This window comes from Crotalus tigris, unplaced genomic scaffold (genome assembly GCF_016545835.1).
Source record: "Crotalus tigris isolate CLP2741 ecotype Arizona unplaced genomic scaffold, ASM1654583v1 scf7180000019971.1508617, whole genome shotgun sequence".
Taxonomy (NCBI): domain Eukaryota; kingdom Metazoa; phylum Chordata; class Lepidosauria; order Squamata; family Viperidae; genus Crotalus; species Crotalus tigris.
The window spans coordinates 10,094-28,160 of NW_024097800.1; the positions used below are offsets into that span (position 1 = coordinate 10,094).

At 36.8% G+C, this 18,067-nt stretch overlaps 1 long non-coding RNA gene across 1 annotated transcript; it reads left to right on the top strand.

Moving 5' to 3' along the window:
* Nucleotides 1-712: 712 nt before the first annotated feature.
* On the top strand, nucleotides 713-17,180 carry LOC120318024. The gene is made up of 3 exons (XR_005559393.1): nucleotides 713-753; nucleotides 14,882-15,182; nucleotides 17,048-17,180. It is a non-coding gene; the product is annotated as an uncharacterized LOC120318024 (long non-coding RNA).
* Nucleotides 17,181-18,067: the final 887 nt, after the last annotated feature.

An 18,067-nucleotide genomic window follows, 5' to 3' on the forward strand; every position in this document is an offset into this window, starting at 1 on the left:
TGGAGTTTTAAAGCAGTACTATACATTTTTTTTTCTTTTCAACTGTTATCCCAATCCTCCAGTATTAAGAAAGTCTTATTCTTGGAGCCTTACACTCTTCTGGCATGCCACTGGTTGGCTACCTTGCCTCTGGCAGGCCTCTGAAATAAAACTAAGAGAAAGAAAAGAAAAAGTGGAATCCCCAGTCATGGGCAGATAGCTAATACATGAAATAAGCCAATGAATTAGTAATGTGCAAAAGCAAAATGACAGAACATCCTGCTGGGTCATTCCAAAGAAAAACTCAGAATAAGATATAGCCATTAAGATATATTAAGCAACCATAAATGTTTTAAGGAAGCTGTGTCACTGCATGCAGTTCTCAGGCTCTTTCATCTGCATTTTCTAAATGGTGACCTCATATTTCCTTCTTCTATTCCAACATGTCATATACAGTCATATGTCAAAAAAGAATAAATTAGGCAAAATTGCAAAAATAGCTCACTGGTCAATAGCATTTATTCTGAACATGTCTGTTGCACAGAAAATCATTTTCTTTTCACACAAAACTAGTCTGCTAATGAATAAACCAAAGTATTTGCCTGCAGAATTCTGAGGAAGCTGCTCAGGAAATCCTATCCAAGTGAAACAATTGGAGGAAGTTGACACAGACATTAAGATGTTTAACAAGAGAAGTAGGAGGAGGGAGGAACCAGTACCTAGCATGATGTAAGTGGGGATGGAGAATTTAAAGCAAGAACACAACTGCATCAGGTAATTTTCACTTACTTTGATAGCCACAATTCAGAGCAGAATAAATGTGGCAGGAAGATGGGGAACGAAAATCAATGCCTCAGTGCTGAAAATTTGCAGGTTTACTTCAGATGATGCATCTTCTTCCCTCCATTGTATCTTGGGGAAAAAGAGAATGGGATGCCCCCCCTGGGACAAAGATAACACAATATCCATAGATAACTCAACACCTAAGCTGCTTCTTTCCTGCCTGGGAAATCAAAGCAAGGCATGTCTTGATAAGGTAGAGTGAGGAAAGACTATGATCTAGTAAGTGGTCTCTTTGGAGTCATTAGACAAAATCCAGAGGAAATGAGAGGAAACTGAATACTCTTAAACCCCACTAAAATCAATAAGATTAATTTACTCAGACAAACACTAAAAGTTCCAATTATTTCAGAGACCTTAGACCTATTTTATTTCCTTTAGAGAGTATCCTTTGACAGTCTGTTGTCTGTAGCATTCCACTGTAATGGCAGCCTTCCCCAACCTGAGAAGCTCTTGTATTTAGCTTTCTGCCTTATATTCACAGTGAAAGCCATAATGGGAGTTCTATGAAGTGCATGCCATGCATCTGCAGGATACCTGGCTTAAGCTGGGGAGTATCAGGTTTTTAAACAGGATATTATGGCATGTCTGGCCCAAGAGCTGGTGCATTCAGCCAGGTGCTACCCATCAATGAGCAAGATCAATGGTGATGGATGGGCTGGAAATAATAATTCAAAATCTTCTAAAACAGTGTTTCTTAATCCTGGCAAATTTAAGAAGCATTGACTTCATTTCCCAGAATTCCCCAGACAGCATGGCCTGCAGGAGAATTCTGAGAGTTGAAGTTCATGCCTCTTAAAGTTGCTAAGGTTGAGAAACACTGTTCTGGAACAAGAGAAGAAACAGAATCCTATTTTAGCCTATATGGCCATCTGTAGCTGTTGTCAACAGTACTTATTATCCCACAGAAGGGACTGAAAAGAGTATTTCAATTTATAGTTAAGAACTTGGGTGACATTAATTACTCAAAACAACTTGGTTTTGCTACACATTATCAAAAAATCACAAAAGGAAACCTTGAGAAGGCAATATTATATTTGTGTGGTTAATCAAACCGATAGGAAGGAAGCCTGCAAGAGAGACAAAGAAAAAGAAGCAACTGGGCTAATAACTTTAGAAGCAGTTCATGAGGGAACAAGGCATAAAGAAATGAAATGAGCTCTTTTATACTATGTCCTTTGATTGTTTCCAATGCTGAAGATTCTTGGGATTTTATTGCAGTGTTCTATCCTAGTACCTTCAATTGCTTTATTTATGGGCTGCAAATAACTCAAATTTTCTCTAGTTGCTCTTCTCTTTAGTGTTTTCATATATATTTATATACAGTATTTTCAAATATATTTAGGTCAAGATATTATTGACTTCACTTGGTGCATTGTTTGTAGCATTTAGGAATGTTAAAAGAAATCTTAAAATGTTAAAAGGAATCTTAAAAGAAATAAGTTTCCAATTAAAGAAAGCAAGTTCATTTTCCAAAACAACTTTGGTTTCCCCCCCCACAGAGAATGGTTCAATCTATATTTCTTTGGCTTGTCTGGTTTTACTCAAAGAAGTATCTTCTCCTTAAAAAGTTTGAAAGTGAACAAAATGAAATAAAATTTACTCTAATAAGTACAATAGGATAAATTACAGAATAAGAAATTGCTTTTCTAGATTTCTGTCTTTACCCTGAGATATCTTTGAGTTAAGTACCCTGATGAATAAATGACTGGCACTGCAATTTTATCCCTATCTTTCTTCCGTGACCTTAATGAGGCTTACTACTTCAGTCTAAATGATGGATATCTTTCCCCCTTTCACACCTTCAAGGCTGATAGCAGTGTCAGCGTACATTAGACCTTTAGACCTGAACAATCTTTTAAAATTTTCTGATTGTGACTCTTCAAGTGGGGGTATGCAAAGAGCCCCTCAGCACTATATTGAAAACTAATTATCCCTACAATTAACTCCTTTCAAATAAAATGTAGCTGTGAATTAATCATTAAGCAAAATAAACATGTGCTTATAGGACCAAGACATGGATGGCACTACAACAGATTTTCCCCTAGTGATCATGCCATTAACTCTTTCACTTCCCTACTCCAGTATTTTTTTTTTTTTTTTTGTAATTATCTTATCTGTCATGTTCATCTTTAATCTGCATTGTCAAAAGCCAGTTTTTTGTTTTTTGTTTTGGCATGGTGAGTGACTAAATTTTAAAAGTTTAATTTGAAGAATTTATTTTTATCTAGTGGCATGAGGTTTTCACTTCTGTTAAGGGACACCATTTTGGGGCTGTTCTTAGTGCATTAGTTGGCCTTAATCTGGTCCTGGTAAGGTATCATACATGCTTACAGTCAAGGTACAAGATGTACAATGCCATAGGTCCAATCTGTAATGCACATACTTGCTCTCTTCTTCGCGCTCAAAATATTTATTAAATAAAAATATTTAATAACAGGAGTTAAAATCTATATTTACATTTTTTTAAAAAAAAGCTCCCATACTTCTGTTGAACACATTATTTAATGGAATCCACAGGTTATTCATACATACAAATATACCAATTATTGTATTCACTTTTGATATGATTTGTAATGTTATAAATTCAGAGCTTGTGAATGCTTAAAAGCAGGTTTGTAATCAATTCTATATTTGTTCTGTCAAATTCATGCTTAATGTCTGTACCAATAGGACCATAGGAACAATCCTTCAAGATGGCAAAGTTCCTGTCTGGTCCACAATTCTGTGTCATAGTGGCTATCCAGATGCATGAAGTCCACAACTATGAACAGAAGAATGATACTGTTCACTGTTGCTCCCTACTAAATAGTGCTGCTTGTGATTCCAAAAGTAGTAAGTAGCATTAGAACTAGTAGCTATTAATAGCCATACATTCCATGAATTCATCTAATCCCTGGCTAACCCTTCCTAATTAATAGCCATCACCACATCAGACATAAACAAATCTCACACTTTATGTAACTTGCAAAAAGTATTTTATTTATTAGTGATACAGCTTTTGTGTACTCCATAAATAGTTTCAATAGATATTCCCCAAATCCTGACTTCTCTGCATTTTTTTGTCATAGCAATCACATTTTCTCTAAGCTAAGGGCAAGTAGGATTGATCGTTATGAATAGTTGTATGGGACTTCCAATTCCGGGTTGCAGTTCTGAGATCGTTCGGAGAGATTCGTCTCTTCACTGGCCGAGTTTCCCCTGCCGGTAGACCCTTGATTGGGTCGAAAGTCGCCCTGGAGGGGTGACCACCGTTGAGGAGGCTGCCTGTTTGACTGCAGAGGGGCAGCAGCATCCTCTGCAGTCCAAGCAAGCTCCTTTGGGCCGACGGAGTAAAGATCGATCAGTAAAATGCCAATCACTTAGCTGTACCATCTGTAAGCCACAAGAACATCTAAGCCAGGCATGTCAAACTCACAATGTCATGTGACGTCATGTGATGTATTTTCGGCAATGGGGTGGGCACGGCTCTGGTATGATGAAACTGGCCCGTGGGCCGGCAGTTTGACACCCCTGATCTAAGCAAAATAGAACCACCGTGGAAGATTTGGTGAGACCTTTTCTTGCCTCTCCCTTTCCTATTTACTCCTGTGAAAAGCCTTTGGAATCATTTCCCTATCTTTTTAAAATGGCTTTGTTGATGGGAGAAGAAAAGCCTTGGAACAAAAGAAAAATTAATTTTAACTTTTTCAATGGTTGATTTTATTTTTGAATATTTGGGAGTCCTAAAATCCCTGTTATAGAAACTTAATATGCTAGCAATTTAGAGAATTTTTTTTCTATTTTCTACTATTTTTATAACTAAAGAAAAGAAGGAAAAAAGGAAAAGAGGAAAGAAATTATTTTTATTGGGGGTCTGGAAAGACTGAACAACTGGTTAACCCTCTGGGGACATCTTGTGGTGAAATTATTTACTGCAATTGTTATTCCCTTTCTTTGGACTCTGAATCTGACTTTGACCTTCAAATTATCTCAAAAGGGAAAGATAAAGAAGCTGTATAGCTGGTGGAAGTGGATATTGACTGATTGTTATTAAATACAGCCTCCACCAAAAGAATAATGGCTTTATATCAGTGGTTCTTAACCTTTTTAATGCCGTGACTCCCAACCAGTTGTAAGTTGAGGACTACTCAACTGGTCGTAAGTCGAGGACTACTCAACTGGTGCAGCACTGTTTGCAGAATGGGACTTTTGGCGGGCTCAGCAGGGCAGAGACAGTCTGGACAATTCCTACTGGCTTTTGAAAGCCAATAGAATTAGACTCTATTCAAGAGAGTCTATTCTATTGGCTTTCAAAAGCCAATAGAATAAAAGGGAGTAGCACAGCTAAGGAAAAGGGGGGAAAATGGCAGACTGCGTTGTTTGGCGACCCCCATGAAATGGTTGTTCGACCCCAAATGGGGTCCCGACCCACAGGTTGAAAACCACTGCTTTATATACTACTGTAATGGAGGAACTCTGTCCAGATTTCAATTACAAGTGTATATTGGACAAAATTCTTGAAAATACTGAACAATACTATACAAAAGAGATTATTTTTCAACGACAAATCAAAGTGCAAGGTGTAAGTGAGCACTTTGTAAGTGAAGAAACAACAGAAGGGGTATAGAATTAAACTTACAGGACTATCAACCTACACCGGAAAAAACTTTTGATGCTAATGAACAAATGACTTTTAGCATGGAAACTAAGGATGTTACCCCAGAAGGGCAGGCTGATCTCCATACTCCAACTGATTACCTGACAGATGAAAAACCAATAGGAGGAGAGCAAAATAATATTAAAGAAGACTCTACATTATTTTATAGACAATCTATTGAGACTTTGGATGATTCAAAAATGACTGTAATTAAACTAGATGCAACTTCAAAAAAGAAGTTGAAGAGCGTTCAGAGGCTGCAGTTGGTTCAGAATGCAGCCGCGAAAGCGATTGTGGGTGCGCCAAGTTACACCCATGTGTCACCTATCCTCCGTGAGCTGCACTGGCTTCCTGTGGGTCTCCGGACGCAATTCAAGGTGTTGGTTATCTTCACGGCATAGGGCCAGGTTACTTACAGGACCGCATACTGCCGCACAGTTCCCAGAGACCGGTGAGGTCCCATAGATTGGGCCTCCTTCAGGTCCCGTCGGCAAGACAATGTCGGCTGGCGGGCCCTCAGGGAAGGGCCTTTTCTGTGGTGGCTCCGACCTGGTGGAATCAACTTCCCCCCGAGGTTCGAACTACTCCCACCCTGCCGGCCTTTAAGAAAGCTGTTAAAACTCTCCTGTTCTGGCAGGCCTGGGGCTGATGTCCCTGGGGGGGGGGAATATGATCGGACTCGCGGTATGATTGTATTACTTTATTGTTTTATTGTTGATGATTGTTTTAATTTTGTACGCTGCCCTGAGTCCTTTGGGATTGGGCGGCATATAAATAAAATTAAATAAATAAATAAATAAAGATGAAGATGGATGTTCAACCATGAGCTATTGAGAATCACTACAACTTTTTCACTAGCCTATTAAAATGGACAATGGGAGATTCTCCCTGATTTATGCATTACAGCAAGAAATGGAGGGAGTTTTGTTTGCGGACTTAGAGGCCTTACTATAGAAACTCGTTTGGAACAGAAAAAAAGCTATAATAAGATATAAATATGGAATTTAAGATTACATTTATGGGTTGCAATGGCTTTATAGATGTGGACTGATTTGGGGTTGGATTTTTAAAAGGTGCTTTTAGGATAAGATTTAGAATTTAATATTGAAATATAGTAAGAATATATTTTTTGGAATAACAGATCTTCCTTCTTTTCTCTTTCTTTTTCTTGGTTTCTTTTGGTTCTTTCTATTATTTTTTTTCTATTTTTCCTATGCTTTTTTATTATTAGATATGATAGCTAATTTGTGGAGCTATAATGATAAAAAGATTGTAATGATGGAAGAGATGAAATTAATAAATGAAGAATTACTGAATAAGAAATAGAATAAAGTTGAGAAATGTAAGAATGTAATTATGGAAATAACATGCTTAAATAAGAGAAATTATGGACACCCGAATTGTAAATAATATTTTTGTTTAAGGCTAAGTTAGATATGGTATTTGGAAATTAATAAACCTAAAAACAGGATTTGATACATTGATGAAAGGTTGCTGATAACTTCTATTGATTAACTGAATTCTTATTTAGGAATGTATTAATGAATTAATTTTACTTAGAAATGTATTAGTTTGACTATACTATTCTAATTGTTAGAGAAGGAAATTTTAAGGAGCATTATTTGAGCTATATATGTATAATGTTTACATTCCAATTCCAAAGAAAGGCAATGCCAAAGAATGTTCAAACTATCGCACCATTGCACTCATTTCACATGCTAGTAAAGTTATGCTTAAAATCCTACAAGCTAGACTCCAGCAGTATGTAGATCGAGAACTACCAGAAGTACAGGCAGGATTTCGAAGAGGCAGAAGAACTAGAGATCAAATTGCCAACATACGCTGGATCATGGAGAAAGCTAGGGAGTTCCAGAAAAACATCTACTTCTGCTTCATTGACTATGCAAAAGCCTTTGATTGTGTGGATCACAACAAATTGTGGCAAGTTCTTAAAGAGATGGGAGTACCAGACCATCTCATTTGTCTCTTGAAAAACCTATATGCGGGTCAAGAAGCAACAGTGAGAACCGAACACAGAACCACTGATTGGTTCAAAATTGGAAAAGGAGTCCGGCAAGGCTGTATACTGTCGCCCTGCCTATTTAACTTATATGCAGAGCACATCATGAGAAAGGCAGGGCTAGATGAATCAAAAGTTGGAATTAAGATTGCTGGGAGAAATATCAACAAACTAAGATATGCAGATGATACCACTCTAATGGCAGAAAGTGAAGAGGAATTAAAGAGCCTCTTGATGCGGGTGAAGAAGGAGAGTGCAAAAGTTGGCTTGAAACTCAACATTAAGAAAACCAAAATCATGGCATCCGGCCCTCTCAATTCCTGGCAAATAGATGGGGAAGAAATGGAGGTAGTGACAGATTTTACTTTTCTGGGCTCCAAGATCACCTAAGATGGGGACTGCAGCCAAGAAATTAAAAGACATTTGCTCCTGGGGAGGAAAGCTATGGCAAATCTAGACAGCATACTAAAAAGCAGAGACATCACCCTGCCAACAAAAGTGCGTATAGTCCAGGCCATGGTTTTCCCAGTTGCACTGTATGGCTGTGAAAGTTGGACCATAAGAAAGGCTGAGCGCAAAAGAATTGAGGCCTTTGAACTATGGTGCTGGAGAAGACTCCTGCGTGTCCCTTGGACTGCAAGGCGTTCAAACCAGTCAGTCCTAGAAGAGATCAACCCCAACTGCTCTTTAGAAGGCCAGATCCTGAAGTTGAAATTCAAATACTTTGGCCACCTAATGAGAAGGAAGGACTCACTGGAGAAGGGCCTAATGCTGGGAAAGATTGAGGGCAATAGAAGAACGGGATGACAGAGAATGAGGTGGCTGGATGGAGTCACTGAAGCAGTAGGTGTGAGCTTAAATGGACTCCAGAAGATGGTGGAGGACAGGAAGACCTGGAGGAATGTTGTCCATGGGGTCGCGATGGGTCGGACACGACTTCGCAATTAACAACAACAAAATGTATAATGTTATTGTACCTAACTGATTACCCTATTCCCACGTTGTTTCTTAAACGTTCTGGTATAAAAATGGAAAAATCAATAAAATTGTTTGGGGAAAAAAATAGTTGTATGGAGCTGCTCCAATACTAATCAAATCAGGCTTCTTTAAGCATGACATTATGTTGGATCCTTGGGATGTACCCAAATTTAATCTGGACGATCATTAAACTACTTGAGATACAGTATGCTGCTAAAGAAAAGCTGATGCTTTGATAAAATTATCACTTCTATCTTTTGCTCTTTCAGAGTAAAAAGTCCAGGCTATCTGAACAACTGTCTCATTCTGCTGGCAAAAGGGACATGCTGTGGACCCTATCAGTCAAGTAATTTCAGTTGGCAGGTCCAGGAGAAGAGCTTTTTCTGCTGTGGTGCCTACTCTTTAGAATATCTCCCCCCCCCCCAGGTAAGATTCACATCCATCCTCCTGGCCTTCCATAAGAGCCTGAAGACCTGGCTCTGCCAAATGACCTGGGGCCCTAGTGAGGTTACCCTACTCTGGAGGTGCTAAGAGAAGACCCCATTTCTCCCTATGTACTTTGAGGTTCCCTTCTCCCCATTTTTAAAGAGAAAAGCATGGTTTGTCACAGTCAGACTGGATTTGGTATTTTTGTCCACCTGTCAAGTCCTTCTCAAAGACCTGGGATAGGCAGACATGGATCCAAGAATCTGGGATAGGTATTATTATTGTTGTTTTTTTGTTTTACCTTTTTAATAGTTTTTAATGTTTGTAAGCTGCTCAGAATTGCCTCTAGATGAGATGGATGACACATGAATCTAAGAATAAGGAAATAAAATGAAAAAGTTGGACCCTTCCAACTGAAATTACTTGACTGACAGGGTCCGCAGCATGTCCTTTCTTTTTACCTTCAGAAAATAACTAATTTTGTCAGATTGTTCAGTTGTTGAATTGCTTTTTCATAACTAGATGAAAATCATTTCACCAGGATTGTCTATCAAAACAGCTTCGTATGTTGCATATATAATATTTAGACTTTAGTTTTAACATTAGTATTTCTAGTGCTCTGATTTTATTTCATCTAGTATTGAATCATTTGTTAAAGTATTTTCTACAATTTATCCTGCATTGTATTTCAAAGGTATCCATTTTTCTTTATTTACTCTTTCTGATAAAGCTGGGAAAACTATATGTTCTTTCTTGCCAGCAAGATATATTTGCACTTTAATATTTTGTCTTGACCTACCACAATCATTTTTTGAAGTAGCTGGCATCACTTGCTTACTTGGCTGCATTCACTATCCCCTGAATTTTTTAAACATAAGAGAATTAAATTTGTAACTCCTTCAAAATCCTTTCTGCCTATTTGCATTTGGTTGGCATAGTCTTTTGACATAATCTTAATTTAAATTGTTTAAACTCTTTAGCAAGAGTTTCATTTAATTCTTTCTTACTTCTAGCCATCAAAGTCATATTATCATCATCTCTAAGGTTGTTGATATTTTTCCCAGCATTTTTAATTCCAATTCCTCTTTCTGCTAATCCAGCAATTCTTAAGATATATTCTGTAACGAAGTTAAATAAACCCTGTAATAATACATAACCTTGATGTACTCCTTCTTTAAATTATAACACTTTGGAAGAAGGATTACAATAATTTGTTTGATAATGTAATTTGTGCTGAAAAATAAAAGTTGCCGGTGTGAAGATTTTAAAAACGCCCCACCAAATACCCAATTTAAGAATGCAACCAAAATGGACCATAAACAGCAAGCACAGCTGCCAGCAGTCTTTGAAGATGAGAAATCTGAGCTACCATCCCACCCCATCCCAGGGCAGGGCAGGGACTCACTGTGCTGAGAGGAAAGCTGAGCAAAGGCACTCTGTAAGACTCTTTGCAAGAAAAGAACCTGGCCCTTCAAATTTGCTTCTGTTTCAGAGCAATGAATTGAAGCTCTTCTGTTGGTAACAACTATTTATTTACCTAGACTTTGTGGGCTTTGCCTCCTGACTTGAAATCTTGTGACTTTGACTCTAGACTGGCTAATGAACTTTCTTCCATATTTAGACTTTGCTTGACCACCCTTGTGCCAGATGTTTTGGATTTGGAACACTTTTAAGGCAAACTTACTGAAGTTTGGAGGACTTGTGTCTTTACTGTGTGTGTGTGTGTGTGTGTGTGTGTGTGTGTTTATATTTGCATTCCCATTTCTTATTATTTATGTTATTTCACAAAATGTATCAATAAAATTTGCAACTATCCACGTGCTTGTGTGTGCTTGACAGGACAATGTCTACCCCATATCTTCACATCTTGATGACAAATTTACACGTGTTCAGGAAATAATTCGGAAGACCTAGGAAGAATCAACCTAGGTTGTGTTTTTTTTGCTTCTGTCCTTCAGTGATAGCAGTGTTTCTATGATGAGAAAGTCCTATGACATGAATTCTTCATAAAATCTTTCTCTGGGATTTAACTAAAGCGTATGAAATTAAGATGATAAGATAAGATAAGATGATAAGATAAGATAAGATAAGATAAGATATAAGATAATCTTTATTGTCGTTTTTTCCTGTGGGCACAACGGCACACATCAAAAATGAAATTTAGTTGCCCGCTCTCAAAGTGAAACACATACATGACACACACCTAAACATACTATGAACAACGTATGTATAGACCCACACCCCTATATATACACAGCAAATAAATATTAAATACTGTCCATCTTGAATATATAACGGAAGGAGGAAGCTTGCAGATTATTGGAGAGATGATTATCCAATGAAGGACAGGACATATAGGCCCTTAGTAAACTAGTAACTAAATACAAGAACAAAATAATTTCACCTATGACGATTTCTCTATAATTTCCTTCTTAGAAGAAAGAATTTCTAAACTAAAACCTTTTTCATTAAACTTAGAGGAACCAAAAAAAAAAAAAAATCAGCATTCCAAGTGTTAATCTATATGCTACTAAAAATTTCATTGTGTCTCTCTGTCTGTACCCTCAAGTTAGCCCAAATGATGCATTATACGGCAACAATTTTTGAATCAAGGTACCTAGGTATTATCCTCTAAGTTAAAGAATAAGTAAAATATCCATGATCCTTTACTCCTGTAGAACTGAAATTTCCACAAGGTTCAGGCAGTTTTATTTGCAAAACTGTGGCCATTACAGTGTCCCTATAGTTACCAACTATGATTTCTGATGCTCCCTGCCAGCTTTCCACAAGCAAAATCAATGGGGAAGCTAGCAAGAAGTCAGAAGTCACTCCTCTGCTTCTTCCTTTTTTGCCTACCTGTGGCCATTCTGTTTCTCTGTTTAAGTAAGAAAATGCTGACTCCAGGCCAGCACAATATCTCTTCAATAAAGCAGTTACAGTATCCTCTTCCTCAAAAACTTGGAACAAAATTCTCTGTCAGGAACTAATAGAATTATATGAAATAATGTTTCTTTGTCTCTTAATGCCCTAGTGTTTATGTTGCCATAATATTTATCAGTCTTTGTTCATTATCCTTTGACTTGTGCCCCAGATGAAACCATTAGTCTATTAGTAACAATATTGGCTTTACTTCTGTAAGCAGTGAGTTGAGCAAAATTTAAGGAGCTGGAAAATAGTCCAAAAAAGTTAAATGTATGTAGTGATATCTAGTGATATGTGGAATGTAATCTAGTCAGCAATAGCAACTAGTGATTCTTGAGCAACAGCCAGCATGCTAATGATTTTGCATAGCCCCATTAACCTCCCTGCTAGGCAAGAAGTACAGGGGCACCAAGCATAAATCTCTTGTGAGCTGCTCTTGATGTGGACAAGTGTATAAATCTCATACACAGAGTTAAAATCCATAGGAAAGAACATCACACTTTGCTCTCAATCTGATAAGTGATACTCCCCAAGCAAGATCAGTTTTACTCCTTTTCTGTGAGGGTCTTGGTCCAGTTAAAAGAAACTTCTCACCTGCATCTTCATTCATTGGTTTTCGGCTTAAAAAAAGCCCAGTCATTCCATGGGTAGGAGGAGCAGCAACTCATATTCCATCTCTGGCATAGGGTCATCCATGTTTCTGGAATCACTGAACCATCATACCAACTAAATCTGCATCAAAATTAGTGTGCCCCCTTTAATCAATCACACAGCTTTCTTTTCATCTTTAATTATTTCTTCTCTTTTTACTCTCCATATTCAGTCTATCATACATTACATCACTTTTTCCTGCTAATAGTTGTGAAATTAGACCCATCTTTGATGCTTAATGAACATGTTTAACCTTTTTCTCTTTTCTCATTATCATATCGCAAGACTGTAAACTCTGTCTTTTCCATTTATACAGAAGATTGCTATTTTTGTTATTATTGTTGCTACCTGAATATATTTGAAAAATGTTCATCAGAATAATGTGGTATTTTCCCACTTATTTAAACAGTCGCAGAAGAGGTTTGCAAATGTCTAGACTTTCATTGCACATTCATCTTTCCAGGTGTCTGCAATCTCCCTGGCTTCATCTATTTTTATTAAACAGAAAGAATTATCATTATATCAGGCTTTTTATTCAGTTAGTAAATGATGTGTAACATAAACCAACAACAGCACTCTCTGGTCTATCCATCCATCAACTCCAAAAAACCACTAAGAGAAATATACAATAATTTCTCAAGAATCCCAGGATCAGGGAAGAATAATTAAAGGGAAGAAATCTTCGGAGAATTTGCAAGGCAGTTTTTGGTATTAATTAGCACTAATTGGGTCATCAACATCACTTACCTGTGCAATCATTTTCTTTCAGGTCTTATAATGAAGTTTTAAGGGTTGAAGCTAATTTAGTGATTATGTTTTCACAGACACCCCTGGGGTTTCTCTCACTTTTTTCCTCTGTCTCATATCTCTTCACAATTCTTCCATGCTCTCCTTCTCTTGTCCTATAATTAAACTCATTTGCTTTGCACACAGTGTCTCTCTTCATTCTTCCAACCTGGTGCTCCCTCTCTGCGAACAAGGAAATGGCAGAGTCTTAATTGTCCTTTTCTTTCTCTTTTCTCCCTTTTTAAAAATAAGACTTTGTGTGCACTCCAGAGCAAAGTTATGATAAGCCAGTGTTTCTTTTCCATAAAAGAAAAATAACATGACACTGCATTTTGTTTCAGCTTTCTCCTAGTGATGTCATTTAAGTGATGGCAGTGTGAAATGCTACACAGGTTTTGTGTCAAGAGTGCAGAGCAAATTGCTGGGCATGCTTAGAAAAGCATTTTGCATTCCATCAATGACACTTTAGTTTGAAAGCATTATATGTGTCGACATTTTTAAGAAAATTGTCTAATTTGAATCAGTTTCATTAGATGCTGTCTGAAGGATGAAGAGATGTGATCTTCTCCATCTGCTTGATGGATTAAATTCTTAACCAATTAGACCAGTCACTTTAGGCCTCCGCCGCCATGTGCAAAAAAAAAAAAAAGAAAGAAAGAAAAAAGAAGAAGGTTCAATCAGTCAATTTCAACTTCTCGTGGGGAAAAAAAGATCTTGCAAAGTTGGAATTGATTGACTGAACTTTTTAGTCCCACCAGTCTGCCATTGCCACTGAAGCCATGCCCACCCAATGGGCCACACCCACCCAATGGGCCACATCCACCCGGCACCCGACGATGCATAAGTGGGTTTTTGGGATGCAGTTTGGGCACTCGGTCTCTAAAAGGTTCGCCATCACTGAATTAGACACTAAGGCAGTACCGGATAGTCTTCAGGAGGATTGTTCCTGCCTCCTAAAATGAGACACTTATGGGTTCTTATTTAAGGAAAAAAATCTTTAAAAAGTGAAAATGACATTTTGTTCAAAACCCTTACAATATTTTATTTATACATATCTGTAATTTATTAGCAAGCATGCTACTTTATATTAGCTACTCATAATTATAGAAGTTATTTCTCTAATAACAAGGAGTTTTATAACACCTTAAAAACAAACACATACATTATAACATAACCTTTTGTAGTTTGCCATCTGTTTCATCAGAAGAACAAAATGATGTGCATGAAGGCAAAAATATGTTGCAGATCCAATCTGCAGATAATGTTGCAGATCCAATCTGAATTGGTCACCAGGACCAGAGGTTTGTTCTTCCAAGCTTTTGGACTAGTGCTGGAGAACATCTCCAAGAGGTATGCCTTTTCTGTTGGTGTGGCATCACATGTGTTAAACCCCTCATCGTGTTCAAGTTTCATAATTCTTTCTGGTTAAATTGTTTGCTCGATAAATTATGGACCAAGTTCACACAGGTTTGGAAGTGTGGCTTTAACTTTTGAATTTTATCCTTCTTTTCCTTTTTCTAGCCTGTCTTTCTTTCACAAGGGTCCTTAAGACATCCTCTAGGTGGATGATTAGTTCTTATTCAAGTTGGCATAGACAATGCCCCTTATGTATATTAATAGCTGCTTTACACTTGCTCTAGGCACATATCCTGGACATTGTGAAATTCCCTGAGGATGGGGCTCCAGCATGAGTCTGAAAGCTTGGAAGAATGAACCTCTGACCGATTCAGATTGGATCCTGTAACAAAATGATGTGTTCAAATACAAGCCCACAGAAGCACCCACATACTTACATCAACACAGCTGGAGTGGGAAGGAAATGATCAAGAGTGAGGTCAGGTGGAAACAAACAAAAAATGCAGAAGGTGATAATTACCTTATTAACAATGACCATCAAAAGCAGTTATGGGGTTACATTTCAAAAAGATGACTGACTCAAAGGTAAGCATTCTTGACTAAAGGAAATTAAGAGTACAAAGCAAACCAAATTAATTAAAATGATAAACATTCTATAGCTTCAAAAAGGACAAAATTTGTGGCCTGTCATTGTACTGTAAATGTGTGACTTAAAAAGTAAGCAATCTTCTTTGGTTTTTGAGTTGTTCAAATTATTGATCAACACATATTTTTCTAAAGCCTCAGAAGGAATGATGCCTCCCTCCCTACTCATAAATAGAGCTACTTATTAGCCCACAGGGGAATTTAAACAATGACCCAGGGTTGCATTAATGGGGGCTGTCTAAACTAAACACATACATTGGCATATGCAGAATCTGCTTTTACAAAAAAGAGCTAGCAGAGATATTTTATGCTCTGGTCTTTTCCCTTCCACATTTTCCTCTAAAGAATATTTGAGATCTTCCTCTCACTCTTAATTCAGTAGCATGGATATCACTGGTCCTAGCACTGCTTGCTGATAGATGTTAGTTTGATAGATAGATTTTACTTGTCCATACAACTGCTTACAAGCCTCCTTTAAAGCTCAAGGTGAAGAACAGGAGTCTTCTCTATCAATTTGCTTTAATCAAGTTGTCAGTGAAAAATAGAAGAATGCTCTGGAATTAGTGGAGTTGATTTTGCTTTATCTTCCTCTCTACTAAGGTCAGTTTGCTTTTCAGTTGCTGAGACAAGGAAGATAACATCCACACCTGTACTTTTTAAAGCCATGTCTATAAAAAAATCTTTTTACTTTTATAAGTTTTGTTATTTAAATGTTAGTGGCCCAGAAACTTCATAACTAAACTTCAATCATGTTTTGTAGGAAAATAAGTAACTAATTTTATTAATCACTGGATTCTACATACATCCTCAGAAAGCTGATCAAATCACCACCCCCGGGCCAAGAAGTGCTTCACTGAGTTAGCTATATGTGGAATGCATACACATGAAGGAGAACTGAGTTATTCAGACATCTTTACTATTGTGAGGATACCAGTAGTTGACCTCATTTGTAGATCAGTATTATACTCTTCTGAATAACAAGGTCCAAGATCAGGCATCTACCATCTCTTCTTCTCTAGAGGTCCCATAAAAAAGCAGTTGCTTTTTTGGTCATTACCGGTACTTTTAAATACTTAGTCCTCCTTTTCAGGATCAGTAGTATATATTAGAAGATGAACAAAAATTAGGAGTTGTACAATATATTTGACAAACTGGCTGAAAAAACACAGAGATATACACATATACCTAATTCTGCCTTCAAGAAGTAGAAATGGCCTTACTTTGTCTATTGTTCATAGCAATACTTCAGAAGTTTCATATCACTTAGCAAATCACAAGTCCACAAAGATTTGTAAAAGAAAATAATATATTACAAACATCATTCATCCGTGATAATGGTGTGAACTCTTCCTTTATCTACTGATGCTTTGATATTACTGCAGGGCAAGGCTCATGTAATGAAGACACTTTGCATGCTCAGATGACATGAAAGCTGATTTTGTTTCTTGCTTGCCAACAAAAAACAGATCAACCCTTCTAACAAGCTTGTTTTCTGCCAGTAATTGTCCATTAATTGTTCACAATGAAATGACTATCTTGCTGCTGACCTGTCTTTTTGCCAGGAAAGAATATTTAAAGGAATTTTATTTATGTTTGGATTCCCCCCCCCAATTTGGAAATCAGATTGTGTCAATTGACTTCACTCTATGTGATGCTGATGCCCGTATAAGATATAATTTCCATATACTGAATTAAAATTGTTAACTTTTTTCTTGGATACATTTGATGTATTAAAGTTAAATCACCAGGAATTTTAATCAGAGGCACTCTCAGACAAGTGCCTTTTCTTTTCAATCCCTTTGCAGAGTCAGTATAAAACAGACAAGAGATTTATCCTTCTATAACTGGATTACAGAAGGCAGAAATCCAACATTTTCAAGTGGTAAAAGAGAAATGCAAGCAATCATAGGCAACAAGATTCAGCAAATAATACTACAGGTAACAATAATTCTAAAGGATGGAACAGGTGAACATCTAGGAAGAATAGTTGACACAGTATAAACCCGTTATTCTTACTCAGCTGGGATACTTATTTAGCTATATTATTAGATTGATAAATCTTTATGATTTTACTAAATGTAATTTTTAAAACTGTCTGTGGCTATTAAATTGTTAAAATAATACACATTACATCATATACATGTAAGAATACCTCCATCATTTTGCTTGTTATTAATATTCACTTTGGCTTTGATGCCACTAATTTGTTTTCTTACATAAATCTATTGCTCTATTATAAGATTTAGCATATTATTGTTACCTTCCATTCTTTGCCTTACAATTAATTTTATTACACTTTTATTCATGGACTCCAATTCTAAACAATAACCTTATCAAGTATAAAAGCTGAAAGGTGATCTGCATGAATGAAACTTTTGCTTTTAATACCATATTGCTAGCTATAGCCAAATTTAGTGTAACCCAGAATATTTGTTCTCAGAATTTCCAAGTTTATTGAAATATTTTCCAGAGTAAATGGGCCTCAACTGGAAACCTGAAGACACTTATCAAACAAGAAATGGCAGTGTAATTTATATTAAACTAAACACATGCAGGATTGCCCTTATAAATGTTTTACACGGGGCTTCCTAGATCATTTTTTTTTAAAAATATCACAGTTTCCACTATTTGTTACATCAGCAATTTTCTTCTTTCCTTCCTTTGATGTTATTTTCATTTTAAGCTTAAGTTCACCTGCTTTATAATTTCTAGGTTTCTCTTTGATACTAAAATTTGTTTTACAATTTCCTGACAAATTTATTTTTTCAGTCTAAAAGAAGCTTCTTTCTCGGAGTGGCTTAGATTTGTTTTTGTTTTTCTTTTAA